Here is a 9,639-nt window from a genome sequence, read left to right as displayed (position 1 = left end):
GCACTACCAACAAAGATGGATGCAAAAGCACGGGACATGGATCCCACTTCAAGTCTCAGAAGAAGAAATTATGCCTATTGAGGTAGCTATGATGATGCAAAATAGATGGATTGAGCGAGTGGTAGCAAGTAAGCATTAGAGCCTAGCAAACCTGTGTCAACACTTTAGCATCATGGGCTTTGACAATGTGGAAGAGTCAAGTTTCAAGTTGATGAGAAGAAAGGTATATCTGATTCCACTATGTGTCTAGAATTAAACCTTACACTTTTTGGTTATTGTGCCACTTTCTATATTTTTACAAATTGGGAAGCATAAGGAGGGGACAACCATGGTCTCAGAATCATGGCAAATGGGGGACCTTGAATTTTCAGCAACAAGGTGCATAGCCCTACCAACACATAGTAGGCATGTGGAAGAGCTTGAAGATGAACTGAGTATATGGGAAAATAGCCTCTGTTTTGATGCACTGTTTTGATGCACGTGAGGGGCAAGAGTTTCAGGTTTGAGGTGAAGGCAATGACAAGCTTTCAAGTCAACAAGGAGATGGAGATCAACATGAAGTAAATGTCACAAGAGGGGCAAAAAATGAAGACATTATAACAATTTTAGATTAGATGACATGCTTGTAATTTTGTAGCAGGCTCTTTTTTAACCAATCTTTATTTAATTGAAATCTTAATATTTTTGCAAACTGTAATTTTTTTGTCTAGTGGTCTAGTGTGAAAAGACCAAACTTTAAATTTTAATTATAAATAGCCAAAAGTGCCTTCTTTCTCATTTTCACGCGATAGAAACCAAGCACGAGCTCACACTATCTCTTTGCATTCACATGGCTACCCACTTTGACAACTTCTGTGAGTTCCTCTCCACCACCCCGTGGGCGGGCAAGAGCCAGCTCTTTGTCATGTTCTCTCGTGAAGTCGACTTTGAAAAGTCACTCGCCCTTGCGTCCCAACATTATGAGATGCAGATTGCATACATGGAGCAATAGTTGGCTCCCCACTCCATCTCCTTTCCCCATTGCCCCAATGATCGATGGGTGCCTTTTGAGCTGCTTTCAACAATATGCCCACCCCTACATCCAGTGCCTTGAATCTGCATCCCCGTAGGAGATTACTGTACCCTCAACAAGCAGGAGGTGAAGAGGTTAGGGAAGGGCAATTTAGGAACTAGGTTCCTCTCGTGGCTCGCCACTTTTGCGTTCCTCATCAGCGACGATGAGGATTCGGATGAGGAGGTAGAGATGCCTGCATTGCAGTTGGCAGTAAAGGAAGTGAAGGCAGTAGAAGGTAGTAGGAACAAGTGCTGGTGTAAAAGAGTAGCTTGCATCAGAGCACTTTCTAGAGGGTGCAGAATAATTTCCTTTACTGCATTGCAGCTGGCAGTAAAGGAAGTGAAGGCAGTAAAGGAAGTGAAGGTAGTAGGAACAAGTGCTGGTGTAAAAGAGTAGCTTGCATCAGAGCACTTTCTAGAGGGTGCAGAATTTGCAGCTGAACAGCCCACTGTAGTAGAAGATGCGGGACCATCTTCCCCACACGAGGAGAGCAAGGTGCTGCCAGAGCTTGAGATCAATCTCTTGAGCACCATTGTGGTGGAAGGTGAAGAATACTTATTTCTTCATGACCTTGAGCCTGCACCGTCAGAGTAGTAGACAGGGATTTCACTGACGTAAACGAGAACATGTGAAATGTTAATAACATATGTTAATAACACAAAAAATCTTGTGATCACATGTTATATTCACAAAGCTTTCACAAGGGCCTAAAAAAATTATCTTTGTCGGGCATAAAAAATCTTCTTAGGTGGCCACTGACCTACTATTATGTGAAGATGGTAACACGAGAACATGTGAATAGCTTATTCCCATGTGTAGCCAAGCTTTTAAGGGGTTTCCAAATGGCAAGTGACCTGTCATTTTGTGAACGGTAACATGAGAACATGTGAATAACTTGTTCACATGTGTTATTATCACAAAAAATCTTGTGATCACATGAATATTAAATCCCTAGCAGCAGAGCCTAAATTCGCACTGTTCTGGCATAGCCTCCAGGAGCAATTCTGATGCATTGGATGATAAACACTATATTTTTACACATGATTAAAGGCATTTTTATCTTATAAACTACTATTTCTCACAATTAGTGTGCTCAACTTCATTATAAATGCATCAAATGATCTTGAGTGGCTAGGGGAGAAGTGCTAGAATACTACGAATTTTGAGCCTACATCACCGTTGTTTTGCAGAGGCCAAATTTGCACTATTCTGGCATAGCTTCCTCAGTCCTCCACAGGAGCATTTATGATGCCTTGGGTGACAAACTGGCACATGATAGACACTCCATGTTAAACAAACATGATGACACCGAGACATTGTAAGAGAAACTTAAAATTTTAATTATCAGAAGGTTGCAAAATGAAAGGCAGATAGGCTTGTTTTTACAAAGGGGGGGTTTGAAACAAAAGAGTTGCTTCTCAGGGGGGTTTGAAACAAAAGCCCAACAAGGTAAGCCTCAGAGGCTTTATGCAATGCTTCAAGGGCAATCTCCTGCACACGGAACTCTGTTCTATATCGTTGGGAGAATCTCCTTCACTGTGCGAGCGAAAGGGGCTCTTCTATCAGCAACTCAGTGTTCCTCTGATAAAACTTGATTTCTTGTAGAGCCCTATGCCCTTGGCGCATCCTTCTCCTTGGAGCTCTCTGTGTTGTGTTAGTGCATTGGCGAGGTTGAGACTTCCTTCGCTTAAGAGCTTGACCTTTATACGCTTGCGTGCACTTGCAGGAACCTCCTCTTGGTCTTGCGCGCACTTGCAGGAACCTCCTCTTGGTCTCTCTCATAGTCTGAATCCTCCTCCTCCTGTTACTGTGATACCTGTGTATCAAGTTCCTCCCGGGTAGGTAGGGGACCCTGTCCTGGTAGTAGGGTCTTGCCACCTATGGTGCTGCACAATGTAGGAATGTTTTCACCAACCCAGTCGAACTGCTCATCCTCATCGGCCTCTCTATCTTAATCTCTGGGGTGGCTGCATTGTGGGGTCTTCTTCACACGCTTGCTCCCACCAGATGGGCCTGCATGTGTGTGCACTGGTGTTGTTGTGGGAGGAGGGTTGGACTCTGGTGATCCCGTTGGGTGTGTCCCAGAATCCAAGGGGTCACTCTCTTCCGTGGTGTCGCCAGTATGGGTGCCTTGCACTGTGTTTTGTGAAGGCATGGTAACACGTGCAGTGTTCTTGGTGCATGCCATATCCATGTACGACTATGCTAATGTGGTGATGTGCTGGTGTCCTTACATGGGTGTCTACGTAGATCTTGAGCTCAAGCTCTCTAAAAAAGTGAAATGAAAATGAAGTGAGAGAAGGAACTATTAATAGTTTTTTTAAGGGAAAAAAAAAACCTAACTAAACTTATTTTCTTAGCCTTATTACATCTAGATTTATAGTGGTGTGTGCACAACCCAACGCCTCCCTTGTCTCCTCATTCGTGCATGCCAAGCACCGTGCCTATGGTGGGGAGCATTGGTCTACAACCATTCAAGCCGAGCATGACTTTTTGCAGCCCTGCGTGCCTCTTGCGCAAGCTTAAATTGTTGGGCCCGCTCCCTAACCAATACCCTTCCAAAGGTTGTGTGATAAAACCAATTGAACATCTCTTGTAGATAGTTTGTACGTGTTCCTCCTACACAGAAGCTCCACCTCCATGTCTTGTATTTTTGAAATAAACCCCTCTTGCTTTATAATGTGATTTCTCCATCCCTTGGGTACTCCACATATCGAGCGATCCATACTTGTTCATGAAATATGCACCATGCGCATAAACTATGTGATGACAATATAATTTAATTAGACTCAAAAGTCAAGGTTAAAACACCAGTTTATTTTTTTACTGTATAACTTACCATATAGTGTGTTACTTTACTCTCTCCCCAAGCACCTAGCACACTTTTGGTGAATTCTATGATATGTTGTTGGAATGATGCTCGTTCTTAGGCAGTTGTGCTACTTTGATTCATAATGCGAACCATGTTATTGAAATTTATCCAAAGCTGTTTGTGCATATTTACAGGAGCTGGCATTGGACAATCTACATTTGTGGCGATTGCACACAGGTCTCTCTAGAGTCCCCAAGTCTTCTTTGAATTCTCTATGTTTGCTGGCTTCTCCAAAAATCTCCTTGCCTTTGATCCAGTCATGGAAACCTTTTGAGCAACCTCATATGACATACCAGAGGCCTGCTTATTCACTTCAATTTTCATGTTTTTGCCATGGCAGCCCAAAGAATTCAAAAGATGCTCTAATTTACCAAGGGCTGCAACTTTCCTCTCTTGTGTAAGCATTGTGAATGTATAATCGATATGGCACTTAAGCAATCGTTCAAATCTCATGAATGCATGAAGTGTGCAAAAGTGAATATTCTTTAGTGGAAAATTAATGATGGGGATCCAATTTGAATTCCTGTTTGGTTCTTCTAGCATATCACAAGACATGACAACTTCCACCCATCTTGCATTTGGTTGTTCCTCATCTTTATCACATCAGTTAACTCGGTTGGATCTACTGCATCTTCTTGTTACTTATTCCCTTTCTTGGGACCTTTTGAGGCATCCTTCCCAACAGAACCAACCTTCTGTATACCTTTTCCATTTGTCTTTTTCTGCCTAGGAATATTAATCTGAGCATTGTAGTATGCACAAGGCCATCTTGATGTCGTGCCTTGAGCACAACCCATCATGCATTTGTTGAAATATATAAGTGAATAGGGTGTGTGCGGGAACAAGCCCTTGGTTTTAGAGACTGTAAAAGAGAATGTGTAAATGTGAAAGAACCTGTGAAAAGGTGAGAAGAATCTACTGGGAGAGAATAAAGGGTAGCATGAGAAGACTTAGGAAGTGTGGAGATATATTGGGAGATATTTTGGAAAAAGTGAAGAGGTGGAGAGAATCAGGGAAAAGAGGTGGAGTGAATCATGGAGAAATCAGTGGGATTTGATGCTTGATGTAAACTCTATAAATTGAGGCATTGCCCTAATGAGAATTTGTTGGTTTTTGAGTATCCATGCCTACATTAATCTATTTGTTAATTACCCACTAATTACGTCTTAATTATTTACTAATAACTTTGTTAATGATGTTGATTCTAGTGTTTGATCCACCATAGCTCATCACAATGCTCTAATTTTAACATGGTATCAGAGCCATGCTAATTTGTGAGCCCATTATCTTGCTAATTAGGATTAGTAGAAAATTATAATTTTTCCTCTTTTTTCAACTCACCTCTGTACCCCCAGCCAGTGGAGGAGTTCCCTCTCCTTGCACACACAACATTAGCTCAAAAGCTTCTAACCCTAGCTAGCCAACCCTATGCTCCTCCAGCCTATGCAAGAAATGTAGCAAACCGTCGAAGCGTTGAGGAGAAATCGCGAATTTGGCCAGTGCAGACTTTCTTGATGATGAAATTACAGATCTTGTGCTCATCAAATCAAATTGCTTCAATTCCTCTTAGTCCAAGGTGTTTTCAAGCATGCTCTACAAGCTTGTGAAGACAGAATTCAGTTTCATCAAGTCTACAATGAGATCCAAGCTCTTCATCAAATCTGCAGAGTAGGTGACTTTGGTAAAATAGAGATTAAGCTGTCAATATTTGGTCAAATCTTGTGTTTCTTGGCTTAATCCTCTAATAGACTCATTGATATTGATGGCTTTGAAAGCATTTGAGCTCATTTGAAGTCTAAGGCACCAGATCTGGACTCCCCGCATACTCTGTTTTCTGCACACAAAACAATGGATTAATTTACTAATCAATGATTAATCAATACTAATCACTGTATTTTGGTACAATTGAGGGTTCAAATTAACCATTAGGTATTTGATATAGATCCTTATAACTTCAGATTGCAATTCGGAGTTGGTTTGATACTCCAACCATTCCATACAAATTGGTTACCCTTGATTTAATGTAATTTCTGGGAAAATTGTGCTGATAAAATTGTGATAATCATCATTTTACATTTAACCCTTGGTTAATGCCTATAAATCTCACTCAAATTCAAGATTATTCATAGTCAGAGTTGCATTTGGAATGTGCATGAGAATGAATGCTATACGCATTATGTATTGGACACATTACATCAGTGTAAAAATGGGAACAGACATTGCCCTTGTCTAGAAAATTATCCAGAATAAGGCAAGAGGTAAGACCTCCCGCATAAATTTGGGTTTGCATTGCATAATGAAACAAGATGAACATCAAAAGCCCAAAGAAACTGTCAGCAAAACATTGAAACATGTTGCTCACATGGAGCAAAAAGACCTGACAGACAAGCTCATGGCCCCAGCCATGAAAGAAGAAGAACATCTCCTTCCAAGAGGAAGATCCACACCAAGAAAATCTAAAGGAAGCATTGAAGGAAGACATGGACATGAGAAGAGAAGCTGCCAAGAAGAGAAGCTGCCACAAGAAGAGAAGCTGCCCAAAAGAAGACTGAAAGAAGAGACGGACGCATGGAGAGAAGCTGCCACGACAAGAAGACTGAAGAAAAGAGAAGATGTGAGGCTCCAAAGAGTGAGGAGCCATGTGAAAATCTCTGAGAAAGAGAGAGAGAGAGAGACCCCACAACCCAATATAACCTGTCCCAACAAAGTAAAACCACCTCTAAGCCACCGCCGATGATGTAGGCCACGTGGTAGAGAGATGTATGTGTGAGCACTTTAGTCAAGGTCGCGGGCAACTATAGTAAGCCTTGAACACATAGAGAGAGAGAGTGTGTCAAGGACTATGAGTTTAGGGACTTGAGGCACTGGTCGCGGGCTGTCAACAAGTAAGAAAGAAACTTGATACAGGGTCCAGGTGTGCTAAGATAACTTGAGGGGAGGTGTAGACACTAGTCGCAGACTATCAAGTAAGGGGAGGCAAACTTGGTATAGGGTCTAGGTGTACTAGGATTATTCACTTGAGGGGAGGTGTTGAAATATACAAGTGAATAGGGTGTGTGCGGGAACAAGCCCTTGGTTAGAGACTGTAAAAGAGAATGTGTAAATGTGAAAGAACCTGTGAAAAGGTGAGAAGAATCTACTGGAAGAGAATAAAGGGTAGCATGAGAAGACTTAGGAAGTGTGGAGATATACTGGGAGATATTCTGGGAAAAGTGAAGAGGTGGAGAGAATCAGGAAAAAGAGGTGGAGTGAATAATGGAGAAATCATTGGGATTTGATGCTTGATGTAAACTCTATAAATTGAGGCATTGCCCTAACGAGAATTTGCTGGTTTTTGAGTATCCATGCCTACATTAATCTATTTGTTAATTACATCTTAATTATTTACTAATCACTTTGTTAATGATGTTGATTCTAGTGTTTGATCCACCATAGCTCATCACAATGCTCTAATTTCAACAGCATTTAATTGTCTTCAAATCTCCCCCAAGATGCCAATCCACCTTGAACTTTCCTATGTTTTCTACATCTAAAAGTTGACCATTAATTTGCTTTTTGATTACATCTGTTATCCAGGGAGTCCTTTCAAACATCCATGTCAATACCTCATGTGTCTCCTTTGGTACCTCGAATGCACCAAGCCACCAAACCTCTTTCTCAGATTGCACACTAAAACTTGGTTTGGTAGTCTTTTCCCATGCACAGATCATGGCCTCATTCATGAGCGTAATGCTCATACGTTCCAGCTTCCGACCTTTCACAATTTGGCACTCATCTAGCTTGAGCACAAATGAAAGTGTGCTCCCTAAAATTGCAAATAAATGGTAATTTATAATATTCAAAACAAAATAATCATCTTCATTTTCTACTGAAAAACATGAATAGTAGTAATTGCAAGTTCTCACCTTCTGGTGAAAGACCATAGAACTTCACCATAGCTTGTTGTAGTCTCTCAATATATGAACAAAGATGTTATTGTAAACATCATAGTGAAATTCTGTACTTGTTGTCTTGATTTTCTTTCTGCTCGACCCTCTATCTAATGTTAGTGTACCCTCAATGTGATAAAACTATCCTATAGCTCTCTGCACATCATCATTAGTGATACGCTTGACATTGTGAATCACCTTGAGTGTAGGAAATAAAGTGCCAGTGATTCCTTGTCTTAGAAATGCATCTTTTACAACCTGACAGATTGCTTGGTACCCTTTCATGCTGATTCTAGCCGCATCACAAGCATGTTGAATTAATGAAGAATCGATGGAGGTGGTAATCTCACTCACTACATTGCTGACAATAGCTTGGCGTATTTTAGGATGATGAGGGTCAGTAATAATTGAGAGAATATCCTTGGTATTCAGAATGGCTTTGACCAAATCCTTCCATCCCTCTTCATTAGAACCACACACCTCTTGCAGAAAATTCCTGGTGGCAGAACACAAATCATGACTATTTTGTTTAAATCACTGAGAACATCATATTGGGGAATATGGAAATTTTCCACAAGTTTGGGACACGTGGTCAAAAGTTTGGATTAACCATAACTTGAACACCACTAATCCAAAATGAGCGCTTTATAGCTCTTTAGATTCTATTTTTCAAGCGCTTTCCAATGATAGGTCATATGATAGGGTTTTGAGAAATTTACAAACATGTTATCCATGTCCCCTTTTTTAAGTATTCAAAAATGGGAATTGGGAAATTCCCAAATTCACTAATATGGTGTTTGAGTGCATAATGAAAGTTTATGTTACTTACTTTGTTGTACGAATCCTTTTCTTCCATGCTCCATCTTTAAATGCAAGAGATTCTATACCAGCCAATGTCTTTTTGCGTTCACGAGCACCATTTGGCGTTGCTTTGAGTCGTTTGATAAGTTCCTCTAGCCTTTGAATCTTTGTATCCTTCTCCACATTCTCTACGAGGATCTCTTTCATTTTATCTGATGATGTTTTAAGTCCTTCTTGACATTGTAAAAGGCTTCTCCACATTCTCTACGAGGATCTCTTTCATTTTATCTGATGATGTTTTAAGTCCTTCTTGACATTGTAAAAGGCTGAATTGTGATGCTTGCAATTGAGATAGGAGAATATGGGTTTGCCAAGCTCCACTTATAGTCAATCTTCTGCACTATCCTAACAAGCCAAGCTCTCTCCTTCACCAACAAATTGCATAAAAGATGATAAATTGCGAAAAGGAGGGTTTGCTCTTAATGGAGGGTCGACTGGATAGAGATGCCCATCAACCCAAAGATCTACATTTTTCTCCTTGGCTATCCTACGAGCTTGGACAGATTGTGCATCAGTAGGATGGGTTTTTTTAGAGCTGCCATACTCTTCACGAATACGAATATGTAAATCAACCTTCCGTTTTCTAGCTTCACAAGGGGCTACACACAGCTTGCAAAGGCTCCATAGCTAAGCAGAGGAAGAAGCTAAAGTAGAGAGATCCTCATAGGGGGGGGGAGAGAGAGAGAGAGAGAGAGAGAGAGAGAGAGAGAGAGAGAGAGAGAGAGAGAGAGAGAGAGAGAGAGAGACTATTAAAACTTTGCTGGTGGTTGGCAGGTTTAACACAAATCCATTTTTCTAAGTAGAAAATGATATTTTTGATATACAAATATACTAACATGGAGTTTTTCACCAATAAATTACATTTATGAGAAAAATTAAAAAATAATAATTTTTGGGGTCCCCACAATTTCGAGATCTGACAG

Source organism: Cibotium barometz, chromosome 48 (genome assembly GCF_041138505.1).
Source record: "Cibotium barometz isolate CiBa-2024 chromosome 48, ASM4113850v1, whole genome shotgun sequence".
Taxonomy (NCBI): domain Eukaryota; kingdom Viridiplantae; phylum Streptophyta; class Polypodiopsida; order Cyatheales; family Cibotiaceae; genus Cibotium; species Cibotium barometz.
Note: the sequence above shows the minus strand (reverse complement) of the source record.